The sequence below is a fragment of the Orbicella franksi genome, chromosome 8, assembly GCF_964199315.1.
Source record: "Orbicella franksi chromosome 8, jaOrbFran1.1, whole genome shotgun sequence".
In the NCBI taxonomy this organism is placed as follows: Eukaryota; Metazoa; Cnidaria; class Anthozoa; order Scleractinia; family Merulinidae; genus Orbicella; species Orbicella franksi.
The window spans coordinates 22,454,472-22,464,059 of NC_138152.1; the positions used below are offsets into that span (position 1 = coordinate 22,454,472).

General features: G+C 38.7%; 1 pseudogene; it reads right to left on the minus strand.

Moving 5' to 3' along the window:
• LOC145495292 (uncharacterized) overlaps nt 1–1,238 on the minus strand; it is a 4,563-nt pseudogene extending 3,325 nt beyond the window's left edge.
• Between the last annotated feature and the right edge of the window lie 8,350 nt (nt 1,239–9,588).

Here is a 9,588-nt window from a genome sequence, read left to right on the forward strand (position 1 = left end):
TAGCTCTAAATAGACAAGAAGTAAAGTACAAATACGAAGTGCAATCAGTTTGTAATGAAGACTTTTACTTTTGAGTTTACGAGCCTCTCAATATGCCGCTCATTTTCGATCGATTTTGGCCGATATTTGGGGCATTGAAACGAAAAAATTGCGTAAAAAAATAATTTTTGATTTATCGAACTTAAAACAATATTTTTGTAACTAGTGCCCGTAGGGCTTCATTCTGGGCGAGTTTGAAAACATTCGATTTTTTCGCTATTTCCAAGTCTAGTTGATATTTAGGCGAAGCTGCTCTTAAGTATATGAATAGAAAGCAATATTGATGCTCAGGCAATTTACTTATTTATTGCTGGCGGAGAGAAGCAACGGGAAAATGGGCCTGTAGGGGTGATGGTGAGGGCAGTCAATGGAAAAGCCCATGAAATTCGTACTCGCTTTTTCCACAATTGTTTTAACATTGTTTAACATTTGTTATTATAAGCATAGTAATTTGCTAGTAGCAAGCCTTATCTAATGGACCCTACAAGTGTGCAATCAGCCCATTTGGTAGGACCACGCACTGAAATTTCAATCCATGTACGCGTTTGTGGCCGTTGTATAACAGTCGTTGGTTTTCTCCAGGTCGAGTAATTGGGCGCACAGTTCCATCTGCGAAACCAAAACAATTGCTTAGTGGCGCCCCTTGGTTAAAAACAGGTTCCGCGTACTTTTCCAGCTCTAGTGGATTTAAAATGGTTCGGTTCCATCGCGTGATTCTGTGGCTATGATGTGCATAAATCCAGTCTGTTACGGTGTTGCATATTATGCAAAGTTCTGGTACTGGCCTTCCAAAAATAGGTATCATATCTGAGTATCGACAAGGAAAGTAATATCGCTTCAGAAGCATGCAAAGCCATTCTGTTCCTTCGCAAACCGTTCCCTGGTCGCACACAAAGTACTGCGAAATTTGAAGAACATCTTCTACCAGAGGAATGTGACGCTTTTCCACCCTGAAGTTTGCCCTACACTCGGCTTCACTTTGGCTCTCTAAATTGAACGGCGGGTAGTTATAGTATGGAAAATCCAAGTTGTTTGAACTGTTTTCTCCGAAAAGCAAAGCATATTCTTCGATCGTAATTATATTAGAGGCATAGCTGGCCAGCAAAATTTGGCGAGTTTCCTTAAAAGTCGCCATTAATCGGTTTCTGTTAGTTCAGAAATAAACTAATTTTGCTACTCTTTTTATTCTGTCCGTGGGTAGCCGCATCGTTGAATCCCACCATCTTAACTTATTTTTTCTGACCACGAACGAGGCGTCCTCGACACAGGCCCCACGCGGCTTGACGACGTCCGCGTTGTTGGATCTTAAAGTCTCTATTTGTCACTGTACCGCTATTCAACATTATTTCTGCTGCTGCTGAACAGTTCTGTCCAGCTCCGAGCTATTGCTTTGTTGAGTTATTTTGTAGGCTTATCGCTACACTGCGAGTTGTTTTATCCACGCTGTTAAGGTTGAAATAAACTTCTGTTGTATGGTTGGAAATTGGTTTGTTGTCGTATAGTGTTCAAATTGATTTCTGTCGCTGATCGCTAGGCTTCGAGTTGTTTTGGTTTTTGGATTCAAAATATTCAGTTTAGCTACCCTCCGAGCTGTTTTGCAGCTCGGCCAGAATTACTCCTGTCGCTGTTTTTTTTTTTTTAATTGTGTCGCTTGAGTTGAAAAACAGTTTTTCTTTCGTAGCTACGTTTAGAAGTATTAGGATCGCTACAGAGTGAAACAGTATTTTATGTTATGATATAATATCGAACAATATGAGATTTCTCTACGTGCTGTTATACACATGAAAGCAAATAAATTCTTTCTTGTTGTGATCGCTGTTTTCTTGATTCAAATTCTCAGAGGACCAACTTTGATATTTCTTACACCTAGTTTTTTTATTTCAAAGAGGTTGTGGAATCTATTATTTCTCTTTAGGCATATCTACTGACAAAACGTATTTCCACGCAAACCGCCCTTTCAAAATTCCCTGATCAAAGGAGTGAAAGGTATTATGCGGACGACTGGGGAAAAACACTTCCTTCTCCATCTAAGAGTAAAAATAACTTAAGTGGAATCGACATATCCCAACCAACGCCCTCAATGTCCCTCTCTGTCCCCTCATTTTCTCTTGGTTATATATGCTGTTGATAAAAAAACTTATGCGACAAATTAAATAAAAGAATTAGTTTTGGCTGTATTATCCCCGATTTTTGTTTTGTTTTGATTTCTCTTGCTCATGCCATTTTTCCAGTAATCCGGTTTGCTATCAGAATCCTAAAGTCATTCCCTAAAACAACTGCAGGTTTGTACCAGATCTTCCAGTGGCTTCACGAAATAGTCTTTTCGACCAGCAGGCCCCTCGATTTCTATTCCAGAGAGAAAGCAAATCTCTTTTAGCTGCGCTACCTTAAATTTTGCTTTTAGCATACCACGCTTTCCAAGGCTACAGATGTCATGGCCATTGCATTCAACTCGATGCCGCCAGTCGACCGCTTCGTACACCGCTTTCTGCAGTTCCTGCAGCTGTGTTTCTGTTTCCCACGCTTAAAGGTCTTCCTCACTAATGGCTTTAGCTTCTTCAACAAGTAGTTCTCCAGGTGCTTTTTGCTGACGTTGCGTTGCTGCAAGTAGTGAGAAATGATTAGCTGTCTGCTTGGCTGTTCGCCATTCTTCTGCAGCAAAACAAAGCTCACCACTCTCGTCCCTTGCAACTCTCATTTCTTTAGCCACCTTTGCTGGATCTTCTTTGTTTCCTTCAGTAGCAATTAAATATACCTATTGGTAACATTCCCAAGTAACTGAATTACATTTGACTGCCTGCTGACCAAAAGTTTTTAGTTTCTCAAATGACTAATTTAATGATCTTTTTCTTAAAGTAAATTTACAATTCCACGGCTCCTCAGATATTTCTGAATAGTTGAGATCAATAGACCAATTTCGTTGTATTGAAATTCATCCTAAGACAATAGACCTCAACTCGAGGCTCCGGGTAAGTTTGGGGGGCTTATTCCCCAAAGCCTCGCGTTGAGATCTATTGTTTTAGGCTGAATTTTAATATATCGATATTGGAGTACTGTACTGATTCTCTGAGATTAATCAAACAATCCGGAGAAACATTAGATGCCGTGATTCATAAACTCAAGTCCACGGCAGGTGAAAAGGAAGGAGAAAGTGACCTCTACATGTACTTGGGAATAGACTTATGAAAAGAGCGCAAGAGATGGAAGTCTGCGTCTTAACTAGAGCTAAATTCAGAGAGGTGTTAATCAGTAGAGACTATTCTGATCGGTATCGCAAAGGTTAGGTTTTTTTATCCCGCTAAATTCGGGAAGTAGGACGCATCTTTTTATTAACTCTGCAGATCACTACTTGATCTTTGAAGTATAATTTACCTGTTGTCACCCCTCTATTAAACGTTTCCAACAGAAACCTCTTTCTGACCCTTTCTAGGCAATAAGATATGTATTGCTTTATTATTCGTAAAGGCACCATCGTTCTAATCACATTCGGAATAGTGATTTTCTCCCCAGAATCTAGCTTTAGTTCTTCAGTGCCATAGGCAACGTCCCGTATAAAATTTGCACGAAGTGATTTGTTTTCACCCGATCAAGTCGTGTTCGTTTTACGGGTGCGGACACCACTGGTTGTCCTTCTCCTGCAGCACGACGACGGGCTTGATCGATCTGCCATTTGCTAAGACCTGGAATCATGTCTCTGAGCTCCTTCTTTGAAAAATGTTTCGCAAACATTGACAGAATTTACAATCGAGTTTGTCGACTTTCAGCTTTGTGATACATCCCAGCAAAATCGACAGTTGGTCTGTAGTCACTTCTTCTTTTACAGCACGTGCTCTGCTGACAAGAGTTGTATCCAAAGAACGCCTCGGTGCTTCCAGTACTTTCTCTTCTTGATCTGCTGCAATAGTTGTTGACACCTCAGTGAGAACTTGTCCCACTTTCCGCAGGTAGTAGACCTTTGGGGTGCTTGATATGCCTTCCCAATTCGAATTTAGAGTTGAGGCTATCGGCCTAACTCTTCCATCTGATATATGTGCCAATGCTTCATTCAAGACTGCACGTTTCTCTTTCTAATGCTGTTCTTTATCTACTCAAAAGCCAATCTCTTCATCTTCTTCTTTAAGGTCAGTAACAGTAAGTGTGCATTCAAACTCGGAAGAAGCGGAATATGATGAATTAATGTTGCCTTAGTCAGTAGAGTTACACAACAAAGTCTAACTCAGTAGAGTTGAATCCATTGCATTCGTTTACTGGAAAGACTCTTTCTTCTTCAAAGTACTGCCTTCCTTTCCAGTGTTTTCCGCTTCATCCTAGATAGGTGTGACTTAATTAATGACAATATTCAATAGCACATATCGCGTTATTTGTTTTCCTTAGTTGACGAGTTCAATCTAAGTACCCGAAATTTTTCTAGATAATATCATACACATTAAGTTTCAATTTTAATTCGATCCCTTGATTAAAAACTGACAAATGTGCTTTTGCTAATATATAGTCGACTGTTGTGAAAGTAAAGAATTCTGCACCTATTTCTCATCGTGGTGAAGAGCTAACGAGGTTTGGACACAAACTGGGGGATATTTCAGTCCTCTCCAATTGAAATATAATTGGAGAAAATGCAACCATTTTCGGGAAAACCTTTGCAACTACAAAGCATTTGTTTTTGGCTAAGCGTTGGGTGACAATGTAGAAATTTTATCTCTTTTTTTGTTCTCTGGCCAAGTAAAGAAAGACAAGGCGAACAAAAAACCATTAACAGGAAGTTTTACCTCTTTTCTACTCGTGGGAGGGCTGACCATTGATAGTAACCAAATTCCAGGACTTTTTTAGTAGGAAATAATACGATGCATTAAATTTTAGTCACGTGGCTTGACATCTAGCAATGTGTAAATAAACGATGTGTGTTGGCAGGCTGCTGTACCGGTAGCCATCCTACACAAACCTCTGTTTGGTAAGCAAATAAAGTGGGATTGGCAGCACTTTCTACCCCACCCCTGTTAAAGGCACAAATTTAATAACCAGTCACAAATGTAATAAAGGTCACAAGCGTAATAACAATTGGTCACAAATGTAATAAGGTTAAAAGTGTAATAAAAATTGGTCGCAAGTGTAATAACAATTGGTCACAAATAAAATAAAGGGCACAAGAATAATCACAGTTGGGCAGTAACGTAAAAAAATATCTTGGGGAAGAGAATTAAGAAAAGTCCGGAAATGTCGTGAAAACAGTTCGTCTTGAGTTTAGCGAGTTAAAAATGCAAGCTGCTTTCACCAGAAAAAAACAAGCAATTTTCTCGCCAATATGACCGGAAATTCACGCCAAGTTATGCTACCTCGCGAGATGGTATTACTTATAATCGTAAACAAAGAACTTGAAATCAACGTTTTGAAATACCAATGAGAGATTATGTTTGGTAGATCTATCTTCAATAACTTTTCTAAAACACCTGCACTTGTTCCTTTGACTCTTGTTCCACGAGGAGCCGCAGACGCTAAAATTTTTGCGCGGCACATCAAAGAAATTTTTAGTTTAAAGACAAATTCCTAAAATATTTTGCCTGGTGATCTGAGCTGAAGGTGTTAAAGCACCGGGGATCCCTAAACCACATCCCGATAGAGATGACACGCAGATCTTTCATTGAATTAATTACGGGCATGAGAAAACAGATTACGTTGTGAAACATAATTATACAAATGCAGGCGGTGTTGGACATGGTGCACGTGACAGTATTCGACCAATCATATGTCGTCTCAGCCGGAGCAATGGCGGACACATTTTTCGTTGCGAATGGAGAGTAGGTTGTCGCTTCTCTACCGATTTCTGCACTCATCATGAGAATCAAACGAACCTTTTCTAGGAACTGCTAGTGTAATATCTAGACCAGTTATTTGCCAAGCCTCAAGTGCAGGTAAGCCATTTTTGCATCAGAACTAGTCAATGGAAATCATGCTATGTTGAAAACGTTTGTTTAGCACGCGCGCTTGACATGGATATTCTTTTTGTCGTTTGCGGTGTAAGAGGGATCAGTATTGTAAATTATTTTTGCCTGAAAATTTAGTTCGAGAGTTGAAGTTGGGGCATTTTCCTTGATTTGTCAGATGTTCGCGGCATTTCGCGGGAGTGATTGTGTGATTTCTACCCTTGTTTTAAGAGTATAATTTTGTGGCTCGGCTTGTTCCCTTTACATCTTTATGTTTTCTTGTTGTTATTGTTTTGTTTTGTTTTTTTTTGTAGTGCGTATGTCATCCGTCTGTTTGGCCTATGTTGAAGACTTTTGAATCCTGCTTTGGTTGATAGTCCATTAAAGATATCATCTCATTCACAGTGAATTTTCACTATCATGATCACTGCCTGTCTTGAATTTATATCTCCAACAGAAAGTTACTACTCTTGGATCGGATGTTATTGTTCAGTCATCTATGGCTGATTGGTTTTGATCTAGCACTTCTTTACGCTTGTTTTCCTTTGAATGTTGGTAGTAGTGGGAGACTATACATGACCAAATAATAAGTGTTTCACGTGTGTAGTTACGGATAATTGTCAACCCACCTAGAGCAGACCCAGCCAATGTGTTTGAAGCAAATGCTGAATTACCAGCTGGTATTTTAAAAAACTATGGGCTTGGAATTAACTTTGCTATATTTCCCAAGAACTAAATTTATCCACTTACACTGTAGTGATCAAACAAGGAAAGCTACAGCATGCTGCTGTTTAGGATATCAAATTTAGAATGGAATAGATCAAAACAAAATACATAATGACATAGTGCAAGTGACTACTTAGAAAGCTGCATGGCAATTCCAAGTTTTAAGACTTACTGCAAGTGTTCAATCTAGTGTATCTGCTTGTATTTTAAAATGTTGTTACAGTTTAGTTATCTCAGTCAAAACATCTCACTATAGATGATCTAAGATACAGCTACATGCTAGATTATTCTGAATTCAGTTGGTCACAGTCATTACGAGTCGACCTGCTGTGGAGACTGTTTTTGGCAACATTTTTAACAGCCAATGTAGGAAATGTTAATATCAGTACATGATCACTGTGTTGTTGACCACAGGACTTGCAGTAAATAATAAATCTTTAACTGACAGATATTTTAAATGACCTACATAGCACGGTTCTGGGTAAAGAGCTCCCTTTAGTTTACACAAGTTACATTGAACCTTAAACTTCAGCAGAGGTGTGATATGAGGACATGCAATGAAGGCATGCAGGTCAGGACCATGAGTTATTCATTCATTGCTAATTGACTGTGTCTATCATTCACAATCTTGCACTTTACTAAGTTAGAAGTGAACTTAATGCTGGCCGCTGTTTCCAAATATGGTTTTTGTGCTATTTTGCTGGTTTTTTGTTGTGTTTGTCAGTACTTTTCAAATATTCAGTTTAAAAAGCATACTTTGAAATTGAATTATTATTTGCAAGTAATGTAGGTCAATTTTTTCTCACATCGCCCATCTGCAATTTTAGTTGCAGTCACTTTAAATAGCATGAGGTATATTATTGGTCCAAAGCATTCATTTCATGTAACTTAACCAAGCCTTCTTTCCATTGAGCCCGATTTCCCTTTTACATGGCCTCACATGTGCTGAGAACCCAGGAATGGACACTTGGAGCAGATAAAAGTTACATCCAACACGTATGCACTAGGTGAAGAGAAATCTCAAACTCTCATCAGTTTGAACATTGATATTGCCAGTGGCAATGTCTGAGGCAAAGTTATTTGTAGACCTTTTACTTTAAACACATTCAAGGAAGTTGAGCAAGACCAAAATCGTGTTATCCCGTTGTCTACAAAATAGATCCACACAGTACATATTTAATCTTGGATTTGTAAGTTGAACAAGAATTTGCTGGAAGTGTGACCTGGTACAGGGGATGAATACAATTATTTTTTACCACTTACTTTAAAACAAAACATACCCTACTTTTCCCATTAAGCTTCTAGTTTTTTTAATTCCATTTATTGCAAATTATTTTTCTTATTTTGAAAGAGCCATAGCTCATTAGCAAGCTGTTTATGATTCCTTTTGGCTAATTAGGAAATACAGCGGGCGAAACTCGATTAATCAAGCTTTACACAAATTTTCAAGGACAAAACATTGCTTTGATTTTGAATTATTCAGCCCATTTCTTCGTGGATTTTACTTCTCAGCAATCTTATCGTCGAACGAAAACATAATATCTGTCAACAACCATGTTGTTGGCCAGCGATACACTGATACACTTCACACACAAGTCGAGATATCTAAGAAGGAAAGTGCCGAAGGTAGGTTCAATTCCGGCAAGTTAAGATCGAATTCGAAGAGGTCAGAAACGGAAATAATTTATCTTTCAACCGTAGAGATTCGATGAACACAGCACTGAAAATGGTGGCTTTGTAAATCGAGCAGAAGTCATCTACAGCTATTATTTGGCCTGCGGAACATTTAATGTGGATGTCATTCCAGATTTCTTTCAGGTTCGGATGGGAGCGTACCTCCTATAAAGTCATATTTCCACATCACCATCAGCACGTGGAGATATTTGCTGTTGAGCTATCAGATGAAAATGAGCTCCGGGTAAAATTTCTTCCGGCATACTTTGCGAGTCGTGTCCAACACCGCCTGATACAAATGCGTGTATTTCAGAGGTACGTTCTTTTCTTGGATGACCACCTTTTCCCTGTGTCCGGCGCTAGCGAGAGCACATTTCTCACATCGCGTTGGGAGTAAGGTTGTGAATAATAATTTTCTTGACTAATTTTTCCACGAGACTCTGATTTTTTTCTCAGACTACGATAATTCCCGGCAACCTGTGGTGCCTGGATAAACGAAAATAACGGAATAGACACAAACATTGATTTCATGCCTTCCATTTTCGAAGGCAAGTTGAAGCATTCTTCTCATGCGGAAATACCATCGCTTAAAACAAAATGTGTGGCTATCAAGGATTATAAATCTGATATGACTTGTTCTTAATTACAAAATTTCGCCCAAATAAATACCTGTAATATGCCAATATTACTGTAATATGCACTGTAATATACCAGTAATGTGCAATTAATGGCACAAAAAACGGACAATAATTTTTATGCTCTGGCTATTTTTACAATATAGAAAATAAAGAGTACATCAAAAGGGAGCATCTCTACCCAAGAGGGATGTTTACAAAATTAAGATCACAGTGTGACTGTTAAATTGTTACTCTCAGGTATATTCTACCCACGATGTATATGATGGTGTGAGGGTTAGATTGTTACTCTCAGGTATATTCTACCCACGATGTATATGATGGTATGAGGGTTAGATTGTTACTCTCAGGTATATTCTACCCACGATGTATATGATGGTATGAGGGTTAGATTGTTACTCTCAGGTATATTCTACCCACGATGTATATGATGGTATGAGGGTTAGATTGTTACTCTCAGGTATATTCTACCCACGATGTATATGATGGTGTGAGGGTTAGATTGTTACTCTCAGGTATATTCTACCCACGATGTATATGATGGTATGAGGGTTAGATTGTTACTCTCAGGTATATTCTACCCACGATGTATATGA